Source organism: Schistocerca serialis, chromosome 5 (genome assembly GCF_023864345.2).
Source record: "Schistocerca serialis cubense isolate TAMUIC-IGC-003099 chromosome 5, iqSchSeri2.2, whole genome shotgun sequence".
NCBI classification, from domain to species: domain Eukaryota; kingdom Metazoa; phylum Arthropoda; class Insecta; order Orthoptera; family Acrididae; genus Schistocerca; species Schistocerca serialis.
In genome coordinates, this window is record NC_064642.1 from 146886696 (window position 1) to 146914684 (window position 27989).

A 27989-nucleotide genomic window follows, 5' to 3' on the forward strand; every position below is an offset into this window, starting at 1 on the left:
AATGGAAATGTTACTGAGATATTTAACACAAATTGCGCACTTTCCCATGGCATCAAGCTCATAATCGTTGATATAGGTTCCATTGAGGACTTGTGTCGAACAGACAGGCTCTTGGAGATTTACATTCTTGTAAATAGTAGCGACGAGAAACATACAGTAAGGTTTACATTGGACTATTTCTCGTCGTAACTCATAACCTTACACGGGATGTACAGACCAGACTTTGAAGGAATGCTCGTGTATCGAGAGGCCGTTGTATTCGTTATACGTTACCTCTATACCCGGCAGTACCGGATGTTTCAGATAATTTGTTGCTACTATATGGACCTTTACCGACATAGGCCTGCATACCGAAACAGTTGGCGACATCCTTTTAGACCGCCTATTGATTGCAATGTTTATTCTTGGGCTACGTGATTAAGTAAACTCAATCGTTGGTGTGTTTATCTCGTTGATCTGCCGGGAATGTTCCTGCTGGGGCAGGCAGCCCGGAGGGAGCTGCGGTGTCCGAGTGGTTAAGGAGTTGGACTTGAAATCCAATGGGCTATGCCCGCACAGGTTCGAATCCTGTCCGCAGCGAACATTTTTAATTGTCGTGTACGTTTACAACATTCGCATAGGAACTTATAATTTGCGGAAAATGAAACAAGCAGCCCTCTTGAAAACGTGAAGTTAGAGATTTCACTAATCTGTCGTAATTATCGAGAAACTGCGCAGTAAATGAATATCCTGTGCTGAGTAAGCAACTATTTTTGTATTCAATAGACACAACACTATTGTTTCAGAAGCCTTTACGGCAAGCTGTAAATTGGGTGTTCCAAAATATTATGACAAAAAATATAGATGCTATAGAGAATCCTGCAGTATTGAGTATATTGAAATTAGGTGTCAATGGTCGGAAATTTTCAGACGCTTCAAGGTCTCGAGTGTTCGTGGATCCGTGCCTGGAGGCTGCACCTGTTTTGGTTCATGAAACCTTAGCGAAAAACTAAATTATTTGACAAGTCAGATATTTAAGAGATATGAAACTTCCTGGCAGATTAAAACTATGTGCCGGACCGAGACTCGAACTCGGGACCTTTGCCTTTCGCGGGCAAGTGCTCTACCAACTGAGCTACACAAGCTCGACTCGGCTGTGTCCTCACAGCTTTACTTCTGGCAGTACCTCGTCTCCTACCTTCCAAACATTACAGAAGCTCTCCTGCGAACCTTGCAAGTCTAGCACTTCTGAAAGAAAGGATATTGCGAAGACATGGCTTAGCCACATCCTAGGGGATGTTTCCAGAATGACAGTTTCACTCTGCAGCGGAGAGCGTCTGTAAAGTTTGGAAGGCAGGAGACGAGGTACTGGCAGAAGTAAAGCTGTGAGGACGGCGCGGCAGTCGTGCTTGGGTAGCTCAGTTGGTAGAGCACATGCCCGCGAAAGGCAAAGGTCCCGAGTTCGAGTCTCGGCCCGGCACACAGTTTTAATCTGCCAGGAAGTTTTATATCAGCGCACAATCCGCTGCAGAGTGTAAATCTCATTCGGGATTTAAGAGATACCTCAGATATTGAAGAGAGCACGTCAAGTACTGATTCATCTTTAAAATTCCAGCGTTGAGAATAATGGTTGTCAGTCTGAACAACTATTAAGAGCTTACGTCACTACTTATAAGGCGTAAGTTGCGTACGCTACCAAAAATCTAAATATTGATTCCGGACCATACGTTCCTCATAACGGAGAACTCAGTCTTGGATTTTTTTTGCACATCAAGGCCTGCCAGGTCGAGACATGGCTGTGTGGGAAACGGAACCGTTCCTGTCCGTGGCTCTGTTCTCTGAGCGCTGCCCACGCAACAGGCCATCTGATATCTGCCGGTTAATGCTTTCTGTCCCTTTCAGTACCACAACAGTAGCAGCGATGATTCCGAGAAAGATGACCGTCCGAAGAACATGATGAAAATCAGTATCTCTCGGTAGCTACATCACTGTCGCTATTGTCTTACTGTGGAGTTTGTCGTCGCTGTTAAATCGCTGCACGTTCTTTGTTTTCTTTTGCCTCTTGCGATTAGATTTGTCTTGCCGTCCACATCTGCTCGTTAACGACCATCTCAGGATCGAGATAGCGTTCTATGAAAACGGCCAGCACCGAACTACTCTTATCTTACCCAAGAGGGACACAGCCATGTTTCACTAACTCACATTTACTATTTCTTCTTCTTTTTTGTTGCTTACGCAAGCTACAGATGGGAAGCGTGAGCTCAGGTTCACAATTTCTTAATAACCAGACGTCACTTAGTAAATTAGCTATTAAATAGGGCCCGTAAACATCCTACGGCAATTTTTGACGTGAGAAGGTCTATCCGCGTGTTGGTCGAACTTCCTTGTGTGACAAAATACCATCAGATTTGAATCTCTGTAGCTACGAGACAACTAATGTGTAAACGATGGTTGAGCCCTCATCGGATAAACCATGTCTGTACATGTTTATCGAGCAGTTTTTGTATTCTATGTGACGTCATCGTACCGCTGTAGGCTAATGTGCATGAGTGCTACGAATTAGCTACACGTAAAGTTATAAATCGGTGTAGCGTGGAGAGGTTGAGTAGTGCTACTGGCACCCTAAGTGAGGCAATAAAAATAAACTGAAAATTAGAAAATATTAAAAGATGTCGTGTCGTATGACTCGTAAATTTGCTCGGAATTACAGAAAACGCCAACTCGCTGGAAAGCTCGCGTCGATAGGAATCTAGAACGCCTAAAACATACAGTTCCGACAGAATGCGGGAGTTACAGCAGCGCCGAAAAGGAAATGGAAAAACGGCGCGATTACGGAGCAGTCCGAGCTTGTCATTGTCTATTCTGTAGCCCATATAATACTCAGTGTATTTCTCGGAAAAGTGAAATATTCATGCTGAAAACCACGTTGACTGCGACTGAGATGTTCTCCATCGATTACTTTTCCTCGCTTAATCGTTCAGGAACGCATGCAAGAGAATTTATCACGAAAGCAGGAGAGGCACTGACACACTGAAGCTTCAGTTCCTGCACTGTTCTACCAATAAGAGCGATATCCATGAGAAGCTAGGTCCAGAGTTCAGATTTAATCTTTCGTTAGGTTTCAGTACGTTTTTCCCTCAGCCCGTCATTCTGTAAGTCACAACGATATCTTCGACATCTCTTCGAGTATAGTTCACTGAGATCCTTTCACCAGCTAACTATTGTATAAATTTGACCCAAGTGACTGTTGGAAAACGGAAGAAGATTAACAGGACCGCCCAAACAACAGCGTCGTCCGTAGAAGTTCATAGACGATTCGAGATGCAGAAAGGATGTTTTTGAGAAGCAATAATCCTACCGGGATGTTGATACGCCTCTGATTTTATAGAGAAATAAACTATTTTATAATGCCATTCAAGTTCTCGAGGAAAAGGTAATATAATGATATAGCGATTATTAGTCTCTAGAGCGAAAGCTTACGCAATAAGAAGGAAGTGGATTGCTACTGTTCCCATTGGAGCGCATTTTCACCTTCATTATCATGTAAACATTGCGTAAGTGCACTGTGCTCACAGACTTCTGTCTCGGATTTAGAATTTTTCCCAGAAATTTTGCGATCTATTTCGTTGCAGCTTTTAACAAGCTTATTCAGTACATTCCACCTCCTGGGGGCTATCAAACAGCATTAAAAAGCACAATTTTTGACTTGAGAAGTCAATCTAGTTTCAGTGTATCGACAGATTTTTCTATTAAGGAAAAATCTCACCTGTAAGAGCGCTACCTTTTGTCAAAAGCATTGTTACGATATCTCGAACAGAGTATTAATTGAAGCTTCCTGGCACATTAAAACTGCATGGCGGACCGAGACTCGAACTCGCGGAAAAATGCTCTGAACTACCTAAGCGCGCGACACACGCTCCCTCCGGACAGGTTCACTTCTGCCAGTACCTCGTCTCCCATCTTCTAACTTTCACTCCGCAGCAGAGTGTGCGCTGATGTGAAACTTCCTACTTGGGATCACGTTCCTGTACGAATGACTAAGAAGCGGCCTAACAAGCAATTCAGGTACATCCATAAGCATTGAAACTACGATCATTGGTTACAAAAAAGAATAAGGATATGATATAATAATATTGGGACCCCTAATGCCACATTTCGGAAAAACCGCCATTATTTTTTTACACGAAATTAGCACATGCGTTCTGCATTAGTCGCTTTTCGTTTACTAAATAAATCTACGTAATGATCGTCGGCACCATGTAGCCATTCACAATATCAGGATAGTACTGTTAATGAAATAATGATTACCTATCAGTTTTAATTTCATGCTATTTCAAAAAATGGTTCAAATGGCTCTGAGCACTATGGGACTTCACTTCTGAGGTCATTCGTCCCCTAGAACTTAGAACTACTTAAACCTAACTAACGTAAGGACATCACACACATCCATGCCCGAGGCAGGATTCGAACCTGCGACCGTAGCGGTCGCGCGGTTCCAGACTGTAGCGCCTAGAACCGCTCGGCCACGCCGGCCGGCTCACGTTAGTAGCTAGTTGTTTATTAATTGCTCTTGCTTCTCGCAGACGGGTTGTGTAGGAACGTACGCGGTAACAACCTATGATATCACAGGAAAAGAGACTCTGGAGCAATTGTGAACTCTAAGTATTCCGAAATGTATCTAGAACTTTCATATCTTTAGTACCATGCTCGACAATATTTTTTGAGGTGAAGGACTCGCATTGTGTTTAGCCATTGTTGAGGAAGGTAGATAAAAAAAAACTCAATAAGGCTTTCATAGTGGAGTGAGAAGATACTGAATACTTTTGACTTACAGGTACGTCACTGCTTGTCATATTAGGTCAATGCCTACTTTCTCGAGCGACTGTAACCAACGTTACTACAAAGTCAACGGAAAACTTCCGGATTATACATTGAAAACGTAAGTAACGAAATTAAAGTTTGTTACTTCGCTGTATGCTATTTTTAAGGATGGTTTGATTTTTTGGAACTATATGAAAAATCTAAGTCTAGACAAATGCCGATTTTCTTTCATCAGGCCTGCCTTTCTTCCTCATTTTCAGTTTTCCTCCCCTACAGCTTACATTAAATGACGTTATCGGTCCGTCGATGTCTGTCTGTACTCCTGATCTTCAACAATTGGGATTTATTTTTATTTCTTGTTCGGCAAGACACCTCAAAACAACATTGAAATTAATGTCATGTAACTGCTTTTCAGTTATGCAATTCGATAGTACTATCTACTTGGCGCAGTACATCATCAACGTTTATCGTCGTCCAAATTAAATTGGCAAGTGAATATGACTTCGAGAGCGCACGTCAGACGAAAAATGAATAACACTCGCATTATTTTTTCACACCATATGGTGATGACAGTTCTCCTTGCACAACTATGCTACCCAAAAAGTATTAAAACTTCATAATTCAGTTGAGCGCCTTAATTTAGCTTCCGTGAAGTCGAGAATAACTCGTGCAATTTTTTCGAATACTCAAACCTGAATCTTAAATTTGCTCCCATTCGCCGACAAATGTTGCTTTGATCCGGGGGGGGGGGGGGGGGGGGGGGGAGGGGGACTACGGACTGTCTTCTAATGTTTGTACCAATAAACCGTTTCTCATCCAATGAACAGCATGTGAGCAAGGCGATGGACGATATGAGATGATTTCCGACAAGGCGTGAAGCCACAAACCGCAAACCGCAGAAAGGAAAAAAGAAAGTTCACCTGCATTCTGCAGCTCATAACAAGTCAGTAACCGTTTCCTTATACCGTACCGCTTGTAGCCACAAAAATGTCATCTCGAGGCGATTGGTGTTACGGAATCTACAGCTCCGAAACTGAGCAGTCATTTCGCCACGCACACGTCCCCAATCTCTCTCTGTCTCTCTCTCTCAATTGCTCGCACACGCACACACACACACACACACACACACACACAATGGCAAGCACACAGAGTGAGAGAAGGAAATTAAATTTACGTTGGACAGCTTTAATTGAGTAGAGTGTTCGCACCTCGCATTTGCCACAGCAATCGTTATACTTTTGTAATTCATGTGAAAGTGTTAGGTATGTAGATTACTTTGCTTAACTGCCATTTACAGTTATACTGTGGCATATGAAAATCTGGAGGGACCTGCCACATCAAGCCACGCTAAGAGTCAGAGCATAATTGACGCCTGGCTTTCATCTTTAAGATGGCGTCAATCAAGGTCATTTTCCCGTAGCCTATCTGTGTGGAAGGGTACCAGAACCGTCCCCTACACGCATTCAGTAGGAAGAGAGTTAAGAGTCATGTCTGACGATTTTCCACTGTAGTTCCTTCGGTTTCCCTATATTGCTTCAGGTGTAGCCTGGAGCACTCGACTGCGTAGCCGAGCACCCTAACGAACGATCTCGCTGGACCCTCGACTCTACGATGTTCAGTTCTAATCCTGGTGGTGAGAGAAATTTTCACCGCTGATATTAGCAGGCAAGAGGGGGATATGCGGAAGTGAACAGTTCTCTGTTACCAGACTTTGCGCCAAAGTCTTGGATTTAACTTTAAGTCACTTGGCAGTGTCTTGTGTCATGAGGGCATGAGGCACTAATGACGGTGATTCCTCTGTCAAATGGGAACCTTGTGCTCGGTGAACTCCTTGGCGCTTATCTACAGGAGTAGATTACGTGCAGGTACCCCCATCATCATCCCCAGCACAAACCTGACGCAACCATCAAAATCACCTTCACACAAGGGATACATTTAAAAAAAAAACAATTCTTGCACTTGGCGAAGCAAAGACGCTATTATGCGCGAAGGTTGAAACGCTTTCCCATTTAGGCGGCTGAATCTCTCTCTCGAGATTTGCCAGGCAACGCAGCCATACTGTCTGTCTGCCGTAATTCCAGGGGACCGGCATTTTCGTTCCAGCGATTGTGTGTTTCTCCGCTTTTTTAGTGTCCTCTGCTGTAGTCTATTGTGATCTGGCGATATTAATGTGACACCAGCTCATTCCTTTCCGTATCCGGTTAGTATTTCAAGAACGCAGCAACTCCGACGGCCTTGTTATTTGCCTCGATCAAGACTGTTGTGCAAGGTCGTCCAGCAGAGGACTTGTGAGCAAGTGGCCCAGCTCTAACACTGTTCCGCACTTGCAGTACACCTCAGCTGGGAGGATGCCCCACTTTTCCAGGTCAGTCTTTCAACGGGACGCGCCCACGCTAAAAAGACTGAACGATCTCCAAACAGGGTACGGTTGATGGTTTCCTGGGGAAAGCTCTTCCTTTGCAGGACATCCGGGGGGAGCTTGCCCTTCCGACGACGTGATTCGACCTGTTGTTCACTCCAGTGGCTGAGTCCTAGCGATACAATTCTTTCTAGCTTTCAATCGACAGACTGCAGATTGAAGATGGTGCAGCGGATGACGGGGATTATTGATCTACTTTGCCGTCTTCCCACAGTGCCTGCTATTCCAACAACCGGGTAGAATTTGTCACTGGGGTTGGCTTCATACATCCTGACAAGATCTGAACAGTCTCATTGACTGTAGTGTCAACCTGTTTGGTGCGAGCAGACGTACTCCACATATGTGAGATGTACTGCGCACCTTACACATTAAGCAATAACAGAAGTTCTCAGAACGTGAGGACAAGCTCCCCAGGTGGTGGCTGTGAGCTTCCTCAAAATATTGTTCCTTACACAGGCCCTCCTGACTGGTGTTATACCTGATATATCAGTTACTACCTGCCTTCCGCATGGAACACGCCTATCTCGCCACTGACTACTACTGTCAGACACATACGGTTGCTGTCAACAAGTATGGGCCTGAAGATGATGTTGTAACAACATCGAAACTAGTTGCCAGTAAAACCAACACTTAATACAGCTGGAGGAATCTTTTTTTTTAACATATAATAATAATTCGTTCCTTTATGCTTCTATATTTAAGAATTCTCAATCGACTGCTTCACTCATTCATATTCTTCGCATGAATTTCTCAAATTTTAGTGGAAAATAGATTTACTTAGTTTCGTGTCAGATAACTTCAAAATGTTCTGGTTATATAAAATGTAAGCAGTAAATGCATGGAATATGAAATTTTCGTATAAACAGTTTTGTGCGAGGTTATTGTCTTGCAAGTGAAATTATCGATAGCCGTTGGTATCAGAGAACCCACACTGTTCATTAGGCTTGATTACGTCACAACTTGTAAAGGAAATGGGATGCAAGGCGCTAGTGCGACCAATTCCATTGTTCCAGAGTTACGATCCCTTGTCACGCAAGAATGAAAACAGACATGGAAGCAACTGACAGACGCGCTGCAAGGTTCATAACAGGTCGAAAAAGCCCACGCGTAAGTGTAACAGAAATTCTCGCGGAACTGAAATGGGTATTCTGAGAAGAGGAACGACGCAGTTCTCGGGAAACATTGTTCGGTAGATTTAGAGAACCTGTACTCGAAGAACACACTGCGACCAGTATGACGGCACTATCGTATATCTCGCGTAGCGGTCATGAGGTTAAAAGAGACTGGGGTAGGCACAGAGGCGTACAGGAAGTCAGCTTTCCTCCCCTCAACACGCAAATAGAATGAGAAAGAAAATCGACAGTATTGGTACGATGTACCCTCTGCCATGCACTGTAGAGTATCTTGGGCAGTATATGTTTAGATGAGCCGCAGCTAGGGTGTGACAGCCAAACACGTTCTCTCTACTGACAACTTTGTCGCAGTCGTGGCAAGTGCTACGTCCGCGGCACGCAGGCATTGGTTGTAGGCCTGTAAGAGGTTCGTGACTCAGGCGCACCAATGCTACAGCCGTGGACAACGCCCGGCGAGGCACACGTGACTCACGCGCGGCGCTATCTCATCCTCGGCCACTCGCTTCCAACTGTCTTACAGCAAACACAACTGGCTGCTTCCTCCCGCCGCTGTACTTTCCCCTTCGGTAGAGTCTTAGTCTTCTAGATAGCGCGTGATAAAGCCGCTTCGTGACTCGGATATCGCAGCTCTTCTTCCGCGCATGGTCTCCCCTGGAGACACATAGCAGTAAGGCCATGTCTTCCCTTTCTATCACCACTGCACTTGTTCCATCCGCCGTTTGAATATTTAGCGAGTGAGATGCCGAGAAGATTAAAAGCTAAATGTCTCTGTGAGTAAAGTGTCTCGTATCCAACTGTCCCCCTCACGATTTACGGGGACTATTCCGAAAATAAATTTCACTAAGTAAGGAAACAGATAAGAAGAGATAGTTCGTTGTGGCAATACCATGGCATACCGTGAGGATACCTTTAGTATTCTTGTGTCTTAGAAGGTATGTTTTTCGACTGAACACTTCCTGAGCAATAGAATTCGCTGCATTTTTGTTGATGGCAAGGCATCGTCAGAAGCGGCAATAGTGTTCTATGTTCCTCAAAGTAAGGTGACAGGGCTGCTACTGTTGAGGATATCTCTTTTTGCTAGCGTTTGTCATGTCGTCCAGAGACTGCTAAAGATTTGACAAATTTATCGTATACTAATTATTTGTGTATCGTATACTCTGAGGTAGGCATTGACGACAAGCCCAGCATTAGGCTAAACGAGCGTGAAAAACCACGTAAAATGAAAAGTCACTTTAGTCACTGGTCGTTAATCCGACGCACGAATTTGATCCGCACCTTGCTCACCTCCCTGTCTCACAACCTAGCGCACGGCGCATTAACTTTAAGGAGCAGGTCGTTACACATCGAAAAGTTGCCCTAAAAATTACGGATGATGTTGAAAGAAATCGGAAAGTTATGTGCCATTTTTCACGTAAGGCAATATTTACAAATCTGTCCGTACTTTTTAGCACCTTACAAACAAAGAGTCGGAAGAGCTTGAAAATGACCAGTTTATACGGAAAACCATCGTTTTATACAGATTTTATGACGAGACTTTCTCTAAACAAAGAACGTTGGCTGCAAAATGTATCAAACGTTTCAGAAGTACCGACCCAAGGATGGTCGTAACTTTGAAAACTCTGTATCTGCTGCAGACGTGGTTGCCGAATGTTCGATCGTAACGGGGCATACTTTTGCTTGTACGTATTCGTCGTTAACAGCCAACATAAAACCCAGTGCAGCTGCTTGTTTCGTAGGAAGCAACAGATACCAACCCACATGTGTTCCATCGAGTTGAGATCAGGTGGGCCGGCCGGTGTGGCCAAGCGGTTAAAGGCGCTACAGTCTGGAACCGCGTGGCCGTTACGGTCGCAGATTCGAATCCTGCCTCGGGCATGGATGTGTGTGATGTCCTTAGGTTAGTTAGGTTTAAGTAGTTCTAAGTTCTAGGGGACTGATGACCTTAGAAGTTAAGTCCCATAGTGCTCAGAGCCATTTGAACCATTTTTTGAGATCAGGTGAATTCGCTGGCCGAGAACTTAACGTGAATTCATTGTCACGTACCTCACACCAAGGTGGCACGATTCTGCTTTTGTGATACCGACAGTTATCCCAATGTAAGGTGCCATCTTCATCGGGAAAGATATCATGCATGAACGGATGAAGACTAAGCATAAAAATATTCAAGTAGTTCAAAGACGTCATGGTGCCTTCGGTTACCATCACAGGTCCGCTGGAAGCCGAATGGAACATCCTCTTTAGCATAATATTTCTCCCAGCGTCCGTGGCGCGGTGCACGTTACGAGCAGACGTTCGCCTAAAATGGCTCTGAGCACTATCGGACTTAACTGCTGAGGTCATCAGTCCCCTAGAACTTAGAACTACTTAAACCTAACTAACCTAAGGACATCACACACATCCATGCCCGAGGCAGGATTCGAACCTGCGACCGTAGCGGTCGCGCGGTCCCAGACTGAAGCGCCTATAATCGCTCGGCCACTACGGCCGGCGGCGATATAGATTTGGTAGTTGGCGAAACCGATCTCTTTAAAACGAGTTACGTTAATTTTTATTTTCACGAGGCTTTCCACTGAGGAATCTTATCAAGGTGTTCATCTGATTCGCAGCTTAAGATTGCAGTTGGTTCCTGTATCGATGCCACTTGAATGGCTCAAGACAACGCGACTGAGGACCGCTTCGTTGACACCTGTCTGTGACGAGACGCCTTCTGCGTCACTCTTGCAGAAGAATAAACAGGCAGACGGCTGCAGCCTCTTGCATAAGCTAATGGAAAGACGAGGGCGACGCGCTGGTGCTCGTGATGACATGAACAGCCGCACGTCGGCTGAATTCAGATCAATATCCTCCCCTGACACCCATTTGCTCCGTGCTCGCGAAGCGATGGGCTACGTGTTAAGCAAGTCGCTCGGCCGCGACCTTTGAATTGGGCTGTGCTAGATCAGAAGACGGCGGGCTTCACGTTTCTGTCACCGTGCCGTGCGAAGAGTTTATTGACCACGGATTGCCACTTAGCCTCATAGCGGGTACCGTTTAAGCACAAGTACGTCTACGTCTACATATACAGGTCGATTTAAAAAAAAAAGTTTACAAACTGACATGGGACATCGGACATACAACAAGGATCAGTAATCGCTTAGGAATCGAGGGTCGCAAAGGCCACACGGGACTACTAAATGGCGTTGCAGTTATTTAGTCACATGCTGCAAATCGAGGCCAACTACAGGAGATGCTCAAAGTTTTGTCCAGATGCATCGAGGCGCACCTGAGATCGACGCTGCGTTGAACGGCGCACCCTCTCAAAGATAACTGGTTTATCTCGAAGACATCCATTTCAAACATATGGTAGGTACGATATGCAATAACATCTCTATCATTAAAACGTTCAAGTCCAGGAACACTAGACACTCCACTACCACCTCTCACCATAGCAACAGTGAACCATCCATTTCCATGTGAGAAAGTGTCGTTGATATCAAGGCTAAAATTAAGAGAACATCCAAGAAATACAGCAGGTCCATCGACGAGGGCGTGGGCTGCGACACTCTTCACTGGGATGCGATTCTTCTTTTATCCTGATGTTGTAGTAAGTTCAATGTTTTCTATATTTTTGTACATTGTTGTGCGACGACGACGTCGATATCTCCTGTACGGCATGTTGGCGGCGTTCAATGCAGTTGCCTGAGCAGCAGCAAGACACAGAATGAGCGTGCAACAATCCAGCCACCTCCGGAAATGCAACAGGTGTTTCATACACAAGGTCTTTCAGATACCCCCACAGGAAAAAATTGATTGGGAAAGATCGGGTGATCGTGGAAGCCACGCGACTCGCCCACAGCGACCAACCCAGCGGACGGGTAAGATTGCCTCCAGTTGATCCCACATGGGTTGCTGAAATGCGCGTAGGCTCCGTCCAATGCGATTCAGTAAGTCCGGCAGAACATCTCGCAGGAATACATGTGACCATCAAGTCGGCCCGGGAGAATGTACGGCCCAATAAAGCAGACTCCGACGATGCCAGCCCACACGTTTTGGGCAAATTTAAGTTGTGGCGCATGCGTATGGGTAGCATGTGGGTTCACATTCTAACAATACTACCACTTGCAAAGTAGGTTAGTAATCAGATTAATAATGTTTGTCAACAGCATATGTTCGCTTTATCGGGCAACAACAAAGTTATTGACTATGGATGGTATCGTCGGTGTGCAAATAATGAAGTCACTGTAAAAAAAATTATTAATTTTGGCACTTATCTTGAATGGATTCCAACATAGATTTCGTCGAAGTTGTTATGGCTCATCTTGTTGATTCTAGGGTGATTCCACTTTGACTACTAGAAGGTCCGGATCTGTATTTTAGTAATATTTGAGGACCTAATAAATGCGTTTTTCAGGAAATTCTTAATGATCAAACAATCCCAGATCAGAACAGTGGTATGGTAGAAATAATTTTTGACTTGGTGTTCACAATCCACATTTTTATTAAACTTCTTGTAAATTCACATATACTTCTTCTTAACTGTCACATAATCAAGAAAACAGTTTTGTATCAATCTTCATATATTTAATTTCCACTTTAACCAAACACAAGACTTGACTGTTCTTTTACAAAGCGAAATAACGACTTAACTTCTGCAAAGTGAAACAAAGACAGCTCTGCGAGCATTCGCGCCATAACGATTACAAGTAAGTCAAAGATTATGACAGTCTCACAGAAATGAATACACACAAGAACCGTATCACTGTAATATATCCATACATCGGAGTACCTATACATTAATAAAACCAAATGTGAATATTTTCACAAAAAAATGTCTGTTACTTCGCAGAAAAGTAATTTGACATTACTGCTATCGAGAAAAGGGGTTGGAGTGCCGTAATGGCCACGTAAATAAAGAACCATTACAACATCCACCCAAGTATGCAGGTTGTGTTCATAAAATCCTCGAGTGAGAAGGCAGCCTCGTCGCTGAAGAGGACATTCGCTGTGAAGCTTCGGTCTGCTGCGCATTCCTGCAGAAACCATCGTGCGTATCCTGTGTGCTGGTTACAATGCCTAGACGCGTTGGAAATTAAACGGATGCAGCCCTTCGTCATGTACAATGCGCCAGACGGAGGTTTGGAGGATATTAGGGACGTGGGATTTATCTCGTAGACGTGTTGACATAGCACGCTACACCCTTTCGGGAACGCTTTCTTACGCCTCAACTGTCCTTGTTGTTTATCGGCGACCAGCATCCGGCTTGGGCACAGGGAAAGAATCGGTTTCGCACAATCGGCGATGCAGGCGCCGAATAATGTGTGGAACGGCACTTTTCTATCGGGATATTTCGCACGAAACAATCGCACGGCTTCTCCTCCACTGCAGATGGCCGCGCCATAAATCAAATGCATCTCAGCCATTTCGCGGTACGTGTAGCTAGCCTTGTCACTCCCAACGCCATCATGGCGTGAATGGTGATTGTCTCCGTGCGCTCCGCCCATGTTTGTATAACAACGCCCTCCCGTGATCGTGGCGCCCTCTCACGGCGTTTGCAACCCCCAGTTCCTATGTGATTATTGACCCTTGCTGTACGCCCGATGTGCCATGTCAGTTTGTAAAAAAATGGTTCAAATGGCTCTGAGCACTATGGGACTTAACATCTGTGGTCATCAGTCCCCTAGAACTTAGAACTACTTAAACCTAACTAACCTAAGGACATCACACACATCCATGCCCGAGGCAGGATTCGATCCTGCGACCGTAGCAGTCGCGCGGCACCGGACTGAGCGCCTAGAACCGCGAGACCACCGCGGCCGGCTTCAGTTTGTAAACTCCTGTTTGAATCACCCTGAGTAATTCGTGACCTAGATGATGCATGGCGTGGGGAACACTACCGGGTTCCTGTTCTGTTCCATACGCATATTGAGCAAAGGAAAGATGACTGTCTCTGTGCCTCAGAACTCGTCCTAATCTCTCTCATCTTATTCTCACGATCTCCGCGCGATATACAAGAATTTGCAGAAACGTTGCCACAGAATTAGAGGTGTTGTAGAGCGTGTCTTGATGAACAAATCGAGTCCGAAAGCGTCACCCAACGCCGTGTCGAAGATTTTGTCGCCTGTGCCTGCAATTAGGCGACCCCTTGGTCAGTAAGCGACACTTTTTACGCTGACGGCTCTTCTCGCAATGTTCTTCGTTATTCAGTGATCGTGACTGATTGCCACGATCCCAGCGGACAAGATGGAGCTAGCTGCTGCAGGTGCAGGTCCTGTCTCCTATGAATGCGATGTTCTGTTGGTGCATGACGGTTTCGGACACGGGTTTCCATCTACAGTTTATTTTTGTCCTGGATCCTTCTAAAATATAAAATGTTTTTTGGTATACAGGAGAAAAATAAACTGCAAATGGAAAACTGTGTCCGAAACCGTCATCCACAAAGGCAACAGAGCATCGCATTCGTAGGAGATAAGACCTGTCTCCACAGCAGCAAGCTCAATCTTCTCCTCTGACGATCGTGGCAAACAGTCACGATCTCTGAATAATAAACAACATTGCAAGACGTTCCGCCTACTGTCCGTAAGCCTGCAAACTCACGTTTGCTGCTGAAGAGTTGCCTAGTGGCAGGCTTCACCGCCTGTAACTTCGAAGCTCTGTAGCGTTGTTGGATGACGTTTTCAGACACGGGTCGCTGTCCTCGATTAGTCCCTCAGATCACCCTCTAAAACCCTTCTAGGCGCTACAGTCTGGAACCGCGCGACCGCTACGGTCGCAGGTTCAAATCCTGCCTGGAGCATGGATGTGTGTGATGTCCTTAGGTTGGTTAGGTTTAAGTAGTTCTAAGTTCTAGGGGACTGATGACCTCAGAAGTTAAGTCCCGTAGTGCTCAGAGCCATTTTTTAAACCCTTCCGAAGTATGTCGCAACACTTCTGGAACATCCTGCGTACGATGGTGGCGTAATGGTTCTTTAAATTCAGACACCAAAGTTTCGAGAGAACCAAGACGCTTTTTCTTCCAGAGTTTACCATTTACGTTTCCCGAACAGATCTGTTATACTTTCATGCATCTACATTCCAAGCAATGCATCATTGAATTCTTTCGATGGCTGTTGTCATGCCTACTTGAAAAGGATTCCGAACATTGCAGTAGCGTCTTGTTTGCGATCTCCTTTACAAGTGTAGTGTACTTCCCCAGAACAGTCCCAACAGATCTTCCTTTCATATTTCCTGAAACTTAATTGAAGTGGTCCCATTTTATATCGATTCTTAGTATTGTCCCTAAGTAATTACGTTGTGTAACGCGCTCAATACGTTCACCAGTAATCTTGTTATCTTTATGAATGTCGACAACGTCACAGTTCTTCTTCCGCTAACTTGGGGTACAGTTGATGCTACTACCGTTTGTACACAACATATTTCCAATTTTAGCCACCAGGTGCAAATGTGGCGCTATGAGTGCAATAAAGCGGCGTATGATTAGCCGTGCGGTCTTAGGCGCTGCAGTCATGGACTGTGCGGCTGGTCCCGGCGGAGGTTCGAGTCCTCCCTCGGGCATGGGTGTGTGTGTTTGTCTTTAGGATAATTTAGGTTAAGTAGTGTGTAAGCTTAGGGACTGATGACCTTAGCAGTTAAGTCCTATAAGGTTTCGCACTCATTTGAACATTTTTTTTTTAATGCAATAAAGAAATACAAGAGTTGCCCAGAAAGTAATGCACCGCGTTGTTTTTCCTCAACAATTCTTTATTGAAAATAATGAGAATTACAAACACGAAAGAATGGTGTTTTATTTGGACATCCTATTTTTCTACGTAATCTTCTCCGGTTCTATGACCTTCCTCCAGCACGAAACATGGGCGTTTATGCCCTTTCGGTACCAATCCTTGTCCTGCGGGCGGAGCCAGTGTGTCACTGTGTGAATCACCTCCTTATCGTCCTCAAAATGTATTCAACGAATGTCATCCTTTAATTGCCCAAATCAGGTTAAAAGTTTTTTCTGTGCGTTTTGTGATGCAGCGTTAGACATCGCAGGACCCATCTCGCACACATTTTGAATATCCAAGAGTGCGAATAATTGCATCCACACCTCCTTTGCTGATTGACAGATGCAGTGCTAACTGCCGAGTCGTAATGCGTCTATCCTCGCGAATGACAACAGCAGCTCGCTGTAACACGTCAGGTGTGACAGCCGTGGATGGTCTCCCAGACCGCTGCAAATCGTGGAGCTCCGCCGAACCGCTTTCTGATGACCTCACCATCCGTGCCCAGCGACTAACTGTACTTCTGTCGACAGCAGACTTTGAACGAGCTTACCATTCCCCAGTTTCTTTCTCTGCTGTGAGAAATTCGATGACAGCACGTTGCTTGTAAAGTACGTCACCTACAGACGCTATTTTGAAACTGTCCTGCAGCCACGCTATCTGCCGGAAGTGACGGAAACTTGACGTGGTCACTCTGGAGACTTCAGATAATACATACGTAGCGTTTTGAATTCGAAGCATTGTTTTCCGCTGAGAAAAAAATTAGATGCGTTACTTTCTGGGCAAACCCTCGCATATAAATATTTCCGTACGTAATGGATTAGGAACTGGACGCGGGCAGAAAGATCTTCTTTGAGGGGAGAATACACTCAAATGGCCTGCCGGGTGTGCAGTAACGTCTACACGTTATCAAGACCTCTTTATACAGAATGTGGCCTGCCCTGGAAGAGCGCAACTGTTTGCAACCACTGTTTCCATGCGTGTTGGGCCAGGACCTCATGTCACTCGCTCAGTGGAAGACGTGCTTAATGCAACCATTCCCGAGCGTGGCCTGCAACATCATATGATCTGAATCCATGTGACTTTTGACTCTGGGGATACATTTGGTCTCTACCCGACCTGAAGGCCAGTATATAGGTATACTTTTCTCAGGTTCCACCAGAACAGCTGCGAGTATCTGTTGATCACGTTGTCTTATGGATACAGCATCTCGGCCACGTCTCTAGCGCTCATATTGAACAAATTATGTAAGCGGCAGTTAATAATAAAATCGGCATTATATCTTCCCCACTTGTTTGGCCTTCTCTGCTCACGTCCCATATCTAATCCATTACACGTGGGAACATTAATATACGTCTTTCTTGCATTCACAGTGTCAACTTTGCACGTGGCGACCAAAATTGGAACTAATATTTTTTCCACTGTAAATTGGTTCCGCATTAACGCTTTAGAACATCTACCAAGTTTCGCTGCATACGATAATTACAGCGCACACTGCACCTCTGTGATAGATGCACTTTATTTATGACCACCCGATAACTCTACGAGACCTAAACGTCAACGGGTAGCACCAGCTGGATATGTCATAGTTGAAGAAACTTGTTTACTGTCTTGCTCGCCAAACTGAGGTCATTATCTAGGCTAGAGGCTGTGTTAGACGGATTCTTGGGGGGGTGACTAATTCTTTTACCAGTGTGCTTAAATTTCATTGTGATCTGCAAAGTACAGATGTAGGTGTAGACATGATCAGGAGTCTTGCCTTTGCACAATCCCAACACTTTTCAGCGTAGAATTTCTTTATTATTATTGTTATTATATTTTGATTAGATATCGGAACTATGGGACATGGTCAGTAATGAATGTTGTATCGAATATTTTTGCACTATGCAGGGAGCATTTCGTACAGGACTGGTCGTATTTTTCCTCAATATGATGTGAAGTGTGTTTTCGACCACCACCTAATATTAGGGTCCTTGGATGATCTTAGTTGGCGTAAAGCAGGTGTCTATGCTATTCCTTGCAGTTGTGGTATGTCATGTATTGGTCAAGCAATCAGGTGTGTGGAGTACAGGTGACTGAACAAAAGCGACACACACAGCTGTAACAGCCGAGAAAATCGGCCATTGCAGAATATTGTCTTGGCAGTTAGTTAGTTAGTTACGTATTCCATTGACCAATAGCACGGAAAACCGTTATGATGTGGAACGTATCAAATGCACACGAAATGCGCACAGGAAACAAGTTTTTCTTTTTTTTTGTTTACATTATAGTGTTACACCTAAATATTTCTGTTATCTATCCCATTAACGCAAATGGCACAAAATGCATATATTGTATCTCCAGATTTATTTACTCATACTCAATAATTCATCTATGGTATAGGAGTTGTCAAGGAGGTATGATTTCAATTTATTTTTGGAACTATTACTGCTGTCTGTCAGACATTTTATTTCATCTCGTAATTTATCAGAACGTTTTATAGCAGTATATTTTACCCCTTTCTGTGCCAAAGATAGGTTGAGAAAGGGATAGTGTACGTCTTTCTCTTTTCAGGCATTGTAATCATGAATGTCGCTGTTGATTTTAAACTGGTCCATGTTGTTGAGAAAAAAATCTATTACTGAGTAAATGTACTGCGATGCAGTTGTAAGAATTCCTAACCTTTTAAACAGATGCCTACAAGATGTGCGACTATGAACCCCACACATTATTCTAACTACTTTCTTTTGAGCAGTGAATACCTTTTGCCTAAGTGTTGAGTTGCCCCAGAATATTATTCCGTATGGCATCAGAGAGTGGAAGTATGCAAAGTATGTTAGCTTACTAATTTGTACATCCCCGTCACCCTACGGAATATAACAACACAGGGCTTCTGGCATAAACTTCCAGCCGTTGGGATAGAGTTATTAAGGAACCTGTTGAAATTAAATTAGCAAGTAACCTTATAAATAGATATCGTGGTTTTTGTTTAAGTTCTGTGTGGAACACTGCTCTCTCCCTAGTCACAGAGGGACAGAGTTAATGCTACCTCACGCTTGATTATTAATTTCACTATCGATAACTTCTGACGTCGGTTGTCTTTGGTTTGTGATGGCGCTAGTGATTACAGTGTGTGTGTTATCTTCCTGGAGTTTCTCTGAAAGCCGAGATTTTAAATTCTCTTGCACGGCACCTGCTTGGTGCAGTTTTGCCTTGAAAATGGCATGTTGTGCTCCTGTCGAAATATCGACGATTGTCGACCAAGTCGCTCTGTGCATTCCTGTAAGTTATTTGGTCAATGTATACGCCGGGAGAAACTTGGATATCACAATGTTGTATCGCTCTGTTCAGGTTATCCACGTTGATTTACGGATGGATCAACTGTCCTTGGAGGTAAGACAACAAAATAAGAAAAAGAAAAGATTATCGATCACGACGTTGCGCGTCGGTGAACTTCCGATTCGCCCCTGGGCGGGGGCTGTCTGTTGGTAAGGAGGTGGGGGGTTAGCGGCGCGAGCGTGGGCGTCGCCTTTGATGTGCCGCCGGTGCTCGTGGCGGGGTTTAATTGTGCCGCGATTGGTCATCGGCGCGGACCTTCCGCGCTGGCCGGGAAGCCGCCGGCCGCTGACCCTTCGCTGTCCGTGACGCCCGCTCGAGGCACACTAAATTTCGGCAGCGGCCGCTGTTTGCTTTCCTATATGCAGCAGCCCTTCGTACGGTCGACTAAAATCTCCGACGAGTAATGCGCTCAGACGTCCGCAAATAATTCACCACCAGTATTTTAGTAAGGCAAAGGAGCTCTCTGCATGCACCTGTTAGCTACGGCCTTGCATATAAAGAATGACGTCTAGGGGGACCAAGGCTTTTATTTTAAATCGTTACCTTATTATAGTAGTGGTTACTTTTGAACGTGTCTCTATTCTCAACCACACAATGACTGTGCATACAACATCCACGTAAGTAGTATGAAGCAGAAATCGTATGCAGTTTTCACTTAGGGTTACATTGGTCCTCAACGTACGCGACCTCGGAGTAAGTATCCTCGAAGCACTCATACACAATTCTTTGTGGTTCAGACACATGTGTAAGAGTGTGACCGTATGTCTACTAGTTGCTGCTAACTCTCTCTCTCTCTCTCTCTCTCTCTCTCTCTCACACACACACACACACACACACACAGACACACACACGCACACACACACACGCAGAGAGAGAGAGAGAGAGAGAGAGAGAGAGAGAGAATGCCTCAAGTAATTATGTTGCAGGAAAGCCAGGGATGTATCTCGCCTGCAAGATGCCATGCTACCAATTATTTTGGGCAAACTTCGCAGAGCGTGGCTAATGTGAGGAGACTAATTAAGTGACGTAGGAAAACAAAACGAGGATTACTAACAATAATAACTGTCGTAAACAAAAATTGACCAGGAGTGGAGAATTGTTTTCCCTTACCATTTTTTTTCATCAGTTCCTTCACAGTATTTCTCAAAGCTTACGCAACGTTACGTGTCGTGGCTTTACACGAAGGAGGTCCATTTAGTATAAGGGTGCGTTTTTGCTTATCTCTGTGTTTGAGAGGAATGATATCATTGTGTTTGCTTGACTTATATACTGATTAAAATTTTCGCTGCGGACAGGATTCGAACCTGTGCGGGTAGAACCCATTGGATTTCAAGTCCAACTCCTTAACCGCTCGGACACCGCAGCTGACAGAGGGAAACGACTTGTTTATGGTATCTATCAAACAGGTCACGCCGTCTACCATCACTCTGCTTCACTTGGGAGCAATAGCAGAAGATAAATTAATCTGTGCTGTTGACATTTAATCCTCCTACTACGAGAATTTTATTTTACTTTATTTTTTTCTGAGTACCACTATGGTCATAAGTACCCCAAGCAATTTACGCGAGATATATTGGCAGTATTTTAGTGGACTAACATAAAAACATACATTGCATATGATCAACGTGATAATCTAATATACTCTAATCTAATCTAGTCATCATTCTGTTTTCGTAGACGTTATATTAAAAAAAAAACATAAAGGTATTTATATTGTGATCATATTGAACCCAGTAGCACTCAGTGCAAAACCCCGAATAAATTTTAATATATTGTAAATATAAAACTGAATAAACTAGCATTGGATGCAGTTGACTCAGAAGGAGAAAGTGATATTTTTTTAAAATAATAGCTTTGAAGACAATCGCCTAATGTAATCATATTGACCCAATGGTACTTGGAAGGGTACAACAGCTGAGGCAAGATACCCTGACAGTAGGTACAGATATAAGCAAGAAATAATATTTTCATTGTTGCATTTCATATAACGGCTGTTCAACGCAACGATCATCATGCCATTTTCATAAATGTTACGTTCAAGAACAAACAAACAATTAAAATTGCTGTTATATTGACCCCGGTGATACCAAGTGCTAAAACCACGAATAAATTTTAATGTGTTGTAAATACTCGTATAAAAATGAATAAAACATCATTGGATACAACTGACTCAGAGATAGAAAGTCACATTTTTTAAAGTAATAGTTTTGAAAACAAGGTAATTTTGCAGGGTGATCAGAAACAGTATGAGAAGGTTCTGAGGGGGGTTGCAGGGGATGGTGTGCTGAGGAATAATTGCTAAGAAAAAAATTCGATACGTTGCGCCGTTTCCCAGTTATTTAGCACTGGAGTTAGGCAATCAGAGCATTGCGCGCGAAAATTCAAACACTTGCACCTGCTAATATACGGTAATGCACAGACATCTATGGGTCCCTGAGTTGCCACTTGTTTAAATGCTCATTATCAGTTAAAACATTTTTCGAAGCGATAAATTTAATTTATGTAACCAAAAGTCACTTTTTTCGGTTTGAGGAAACGAAGAACAGTTTGGCGACACTGTCTTTGGCAGGCTGCTTGACTTTGCGCACGGTACGACCTGACAGGCTAACTTCAGTACTAAATAACTCAGAAAAGGCGAAACGTACCGAATGTTATTCTTAACGATTATTTCTGAGCAAAACGTCCCCTGTAACACCCTAATAAGCTTTTCATACTGTTTCTCAACACCCTCTATATTTCCAATGTACTTGTGGGGTCATATTGAAGAAAGGGTTAAGAAATTAATAAACGGGCACGTTATTTTCTGTAGGTTAGCTTGCGGCCGCTTTCCAAGCCTGAAATCTCTGTCCTGGTGACATATTAATCTCTCCATCTATCGCGTATCCCAATGTTTACGTTAGGTTGGAAGATGATAATTTAGTTGCGAGATGGCGAATGTGAACGCCAAATAAATATTATAGCATTAACTGGCTGATCTGTAGCGCAGCCTAATGTTTACGTTCATGGCATATTTAACGCATTTTGACACATGTAACGCAGTTTTTGTCATTAAAACCAAAACTTCGGTAAATTCAGAAAACCTGTATTAAATAATGGACAAATCTCCTACGAGTATGTTGACGCATATATTTACCTTTATCGTAAGTAAACTTCGAAACCTGCAAGGGGCTCCACTAAGTATCTTTTACCAGCTTGTCATTTGGTGTTAACTGGGTCGCAGGTAACATGACGTAAAGAAGAAAAAGCGACCGAATTTTCTGTGCGGAGAGATTCCACAAACCACTGAACTGAGTCAGATTGCTCGCAGATTTCGTTACCTTTCCAAACCACGGAGAATACACAATCCGCTCAAGAGATGTGGGAAAAAAAAAATCGCTTAGTGAATGTGATCTGGTTTACAGTTATGGTTACCAGAGTGATCCCACGTGAAACATTGAACGTGTTAAGTAATGTTGGTGTTAAAGTAAACAGTCTGCGTCGGGGAGTAAGAGGTAATTTTGTCTATGATTTTGGAATGTTTTCGAGTATTCAGCCGTTCAGCGTCGTTCCGGTGGAGTGATATTTCGGCAAGCTGAGATGTAGCCATCTTCAAGCGACCATGACGAGAGGTTTGTTTTGCTGCTGCAGTGAGATCGTGCTGGCACGTATTTGCCCAGAATTTGGAGGAGGCTAGCCGCTTGGTTGTTCCTCCAATCTTCAGGCTGTTATCTTTGGATAGTTTCGTATGGTTGTCATTTCGGTCTTCTTCTTTTGATGTCGTGCAGGTAGTACTTTCTTGATAGCACGCTAGTAGGATAGCAAGTCAGGCCAGCGATTACTGGAGTGTTGCACCTTAGTGACCGAATATGTCTCTTGTGCGAGCTTTCCGCATTGGCGAAGAAAGTACCGTGACATCCCGGTAGCGTCCCTGAAGACACCAAAAGCCCGCCATTTGGTGTACTAGACCCATCGGGAAATCTGAGGAAGATCTAGAACCAGATCTTCATCATTCGGATTTGCAGCTCCTTGTGTTTACCATGTTTGCAGTTAAAATCGTTGAATGTAAGGTCCGACAGTTCTGCTAAACACCGTTTTTTCCAAGTTCCCAAACATGTTTCAGCAATCCTGTGCCATCATCAATGGGTTTCTGTTTCATTTAATCTGTAATGTGAACATTTTTACAAAGTTATGTGGATATTTAGTTCAAACAAACAATTCGTTTCTTTTTGTTAATACCTTTACACTCGGTTTGCATAGTTTTTCAGGACCATTTGTGTATTATTCATTACAAGGAGCTTGTCATATGCAATCAAACAACGTTGATGAGAAATTCTGTTAGGAGTTAACATATCATTTTGTGCTCTAAACGTAATTTAGTTTGTCGCGATATTTCGCGTCTATATTCGTTTTTACGTTCGTTTCTGTGTGGCAAGCCGTTTCATTCTCAGCATCATGGTGAGGTGTTGTGAAGCACACGTAAATATAACACGTATTTTCACAAAAAAGGTCGTAAAAGCACTTTGCATTTCACCAAAACACTGTAATTGTGGTCGTTGTGTGTCCCAGCCCAGTCAGTGTTCATTTGTTCACCAGTGAGTCTGGCGCCAAATCTGCATTTTGATTACATTTTACTTTTGTGTGTGTGTGTGTGTTGTATGCTTCTTAGCTGTTTGTGTTGTCTTTTACGTGGTATTTCTTTTGTGTGTAAAATGGTGAGTCCTTGCAGAGTATCGTGTCTCGATTTCTCATATGTGTGTGTGTGTGTGGGGGGGGGGGGGGGGGGCTGTTTGTGTTGTCTTTTTTGTGAAGTTCCTTTAATGTGTTAAATAGTGTGCTACTGCCTTCTGTATGTGGAAGTTTTCCTCAAGGGTCAGTTTGCTGTATAGGCTATGGCTGGGTTTTAGTATTCTTAAGTCTGTTTCTATTGTAGTTGGTTGGTGATTGAGGGCTATTAGGTGGTCAGCAAATGTGCTATGGCAGCTTTTTAAAGCTCTGGGGTGATCTGAATATCTTGTTTTGAAGTTTCTCAATGTCTGCCCTATGTACACTGACTGGAAAGTGTTGCATGTGAGTTCATATATTCCCGATCTGTTAAATTTATCCGTGGGTGTTTCTTGTGTTCTATTCTCTCTCCTGTACCCTATTTGGAGTCCCTGTTTCTTTAATATGTTGTCTATTTTGTGAACAGTCTTGCTATTGTAGGTGAGTATGTGCCATTTCGTTTTGTATGTGTGTTGTTGCTCTGTTGTGTCTTGTGTATGGTCATTGTTTGTGTTTTGTGTTGGGTGAGGACTTGTGTGTGTATGTGTGTGTGTGTGTGTGTGTGTGTGGTATGTCCATTTTTGTTCTGTCTACATATTTTTCGATTTAATTTGTCTGCCGTATGGGTATCATAACCATTTTCTAATGCTGTTGTCTTTATCGTGTTTAGTTCTTGTGTGTACTTCTGTTCGTTCATGGGTGTTCTGTTTAATCTGTGGAGCATGAATCTGAAGCTTGCTTGCTTGTGTGTCAACGGGTGGTTCGATAGGTTGTGTGTGAATGGTTGTGCTTGTGGTTATCGGTTTCCTGAATATTGTGAAGTTGTGTGTGTTATTTGTTTTATGTATGGTGAGATCTAGATGGTGTTTGCCTACGGCCAAGCAAATGTAAATGGTTGAGAGGCAGCACGGCTGTACCAGAATAACTTTCCTCACAGACATCAACGACATCACAAAACATTTAGAGCTGTTTTTGGACACTCGTGTGACCATGGGTCCTTTCAGAGAGACGAACCTGCAGGGAGGCCGCCGACTGTGCATACACCAGATTTAGAGGACCGGGTTCTACAGGACATTGAGACGAATCCTAGTGCAATCTCCAAGCAAGTGGCCCGCCAACATGCCGGCCGGAGTGGTGGAGCGGTTCTAGGCGCTTCAGTCTGGAACCACGCTGCTGCTACGGTCGCAGGTTTGAATCCTGCCTCGGGAATGGATGTGCGTGTTAGTTAGGATTAAGTAGTTCTAAGTTCTAGGGGACTCAGAAGTTAAGTCCCATAGTGCTCAGAGCCATTTGAACTGCCAACATGGTGTAATCCAAAGTAAGATTATGTGCATCCTGCATGACAAGCGCTACTCTTCCTATCACCTTCAGTCCCATGGAGGCCACTTTGAACATCTGTTGTGACGTGGATGCGATGCAGTTCTCTATTGTGTTCCGGGACGATTTGTTGTCGTTGTTCCCACTCCATCCGTTTCTGGAAACATGTTCATAGGACCTTTTCTCTTCCATTTCCACTCATGAATCCATCCCCACTGTTTGTCGGTTTTATTAATGTTCATCCTGTGTAAGAGAGCGCCCAGCGGGAAGCAGGTCAGTCATCAGAAGCACCTGAAGATGGCAAGGAGCCAGCGCGGTGAAACAATAGTACCATTTGGACGGGCGCCACCCGCCAGAAAACCGAGAAAATTTCAAAATCATCATACGCTGGGGTAGCCTATCATCACTCGTCTACGGTTAATTACGGAATTTACGAAACCATAGCGAAAGTGCAACAATTATCGCGGAGGACGAGTTTGTGCCACCGTGGCTGTAGAGTGTTAAGGTGACGGCGCTGGCCTCTTTGCAGGTGAGGCCGGTGGTGGAGGGTGCGACTGTACCGGCCTGGGGCTGCCGGCTTATTTATGTGGGGCTCATAGCGAGCGTAATTAGGCGTATCTGGGCCACCGATCGCCGGCGCCGGCCCAGATCCCGCCCTCCCCTCGGGCGGGGCTCCGTGAGGCGTCGGCGCGTGAGTCATTAGGGCCACGGGGCGCCGCGGGCCGCCGACCGCCCCTGGACGCGGCGTCGGCACCATCCCTGGCTGCAGACAGCCATCTACAGGCTGGGGGCGTTCCCTACGTCTGTCGCGCACGACCATAAATCACAGCCTCCCGGTGAAGTATCTGGACCCCATGCTATCGCGCGCCGCGGGTGAATTCTCCTCGAACTGTGCTACAGACGATCATTATCGCGTATCCCAAGATTGCCGCCGAATGCCACTGTGTGAGTTTGGAAAGACAGTAGGCTCTGTTCGACAGTAGCGTAAGAGTAAGGGAGGAAGACTAACAATTTAACGCCGGCCGGAGTGGCCGAGCGGTTCTAGGCACTACAGTCTGGAACCACGCGACCGCTACAGTCGCAGGTTCGAATCCTGCCTCGGGCATGGATGTGTGTGATGTCCTTAGGTTAGTTAGGTTTAAGTAGTTCTAAGTTCTAGGGGACTGATGGCCTCAGAAGTTAAGTCCCATAGTGCTCAGAGCCAACAATTTACCGCCCTTCGACGACGAAATCATTGCAGCAAGATGTCGAAACTTCTCTGACCTTGCCTAAAACATCGAATTCATTTCGTACTACAGGGAAGGTAGGGCAGAGGGTGTGTTACTGTGAACAGTTCAGTGACCGGGTTGTTCTAATCAGAATCGACAGCAGACCAACACCGACAACGATAGTTCAGGTATACATGCCGACGTCGCAAGCTGAAGATGAACAGATAGAGAAAGTGTATGATGATATTGAAAGGGTAATGCAGTATGTAAAGGGAGACGAAAATCTAATAGTCATGGGCGACTGGAATGCAGCTGTAGGGGAAGGAGTAGAAGAAAAGGTTACAGGAGAATATGGGCTTGGGACAAGGAACGAAAGAGGAGAAAGACTAATTGAGTTCTGTAACAAGTTTCAGCTAGTAATAGCGAATACCCTGTTCAAGAATCACAAGAGGAGGAGGTATACTTGGAAAAGGCCGGGAGATACGGGAAGATTTCAATTAGATTACATCATGGTCAGACAGAGATTCCGAAATCAGATACTGTATTGTAAGGCGTACCCAGGAGCAGATATAGACTCAGATCACAATATAGTAGTGATGAAGAGTAGGCTGAAGTTCAAGACATTAGTCAGGAAGAATCAATACGCAAAGAAGTGGGATAACGAAGTACTAAGGAATGACGAGATACGTTTGAAGTTCTCTAACGCTATAGATACAGCAATAAGGAATAGCGCAGTAGGCAGTACAGTTGAAGAGGAATGGACATCTCTAAAAAGGGCCATCACAGAAGTTGGAAAGGAAAACATAGGTACAAAGAAGATAGCTGCGAAGAAACCATGGGTAACAGAAGAAATACTTCAGTTGATTGATGAAAGGAGGATGTACAAACATGTGTCGGGAAAATCAGGAATACAGAAATACAAGTCGCTGAGGAATGAAATAAATAGGAAGTGCAGGGAAGCTAAGACGAAATGGCTGCAGGAAAAATGTGAAGACATCGAAAAAGATATGATTGTCGGAAGGACAGACTCAGCATACAGGACAGTCAAAACAACCTTTGGTGACATTAAAAGCAACGGTGGTAACATTAAGAGTGCAACGGGAATTCCACTGTTAAATGCAGAGGAGAGAGCAGATAGGTGGAAAGAATACATTGAAAACCTCTATGAGGGTGAAGATTTGTATGATGTGATAGAAGAAGAAACAGGAGTCGATTTAGAAGAGATAGGGGATCCAGTATTAGAATTGGAATTTAAAAGAGCTTCGGAGGACTTACGGTCAAATACGGCAGAAGGGATAGACAACATTCCATCAGAATTTCT

General features: G+C 44.2%; 2 non-coding genes across 2 annotated transcripts; one reads left to right on the forward strand and one right to left on the reverse strand.

Annotated features, from left to right (window-relative positions):
* The first annotated feature begins 497 nt into the window (after positions 1-497).
* Trnas-uga (transfer RNA serine (anticodon UGA)) lies at positions 498-579 on the forward strand. The gene has a single exon. It is a non-coding gene; the product is annotated as a tRNA-Ser (tRNA).
* A 20107-nt stretch (positions 580-20686) lies between these two features.
* Trnas-uga (transfer RNA serine (anticodon UGA)) lies at positions 20687-20768 on the reverse strand. The gene has a single exon. It is a non-coding gene; the product is annotated as a tRNA-Ser (tRNA).
* Positions 20769-27989: the final 7221 nt, after the last annotated feature.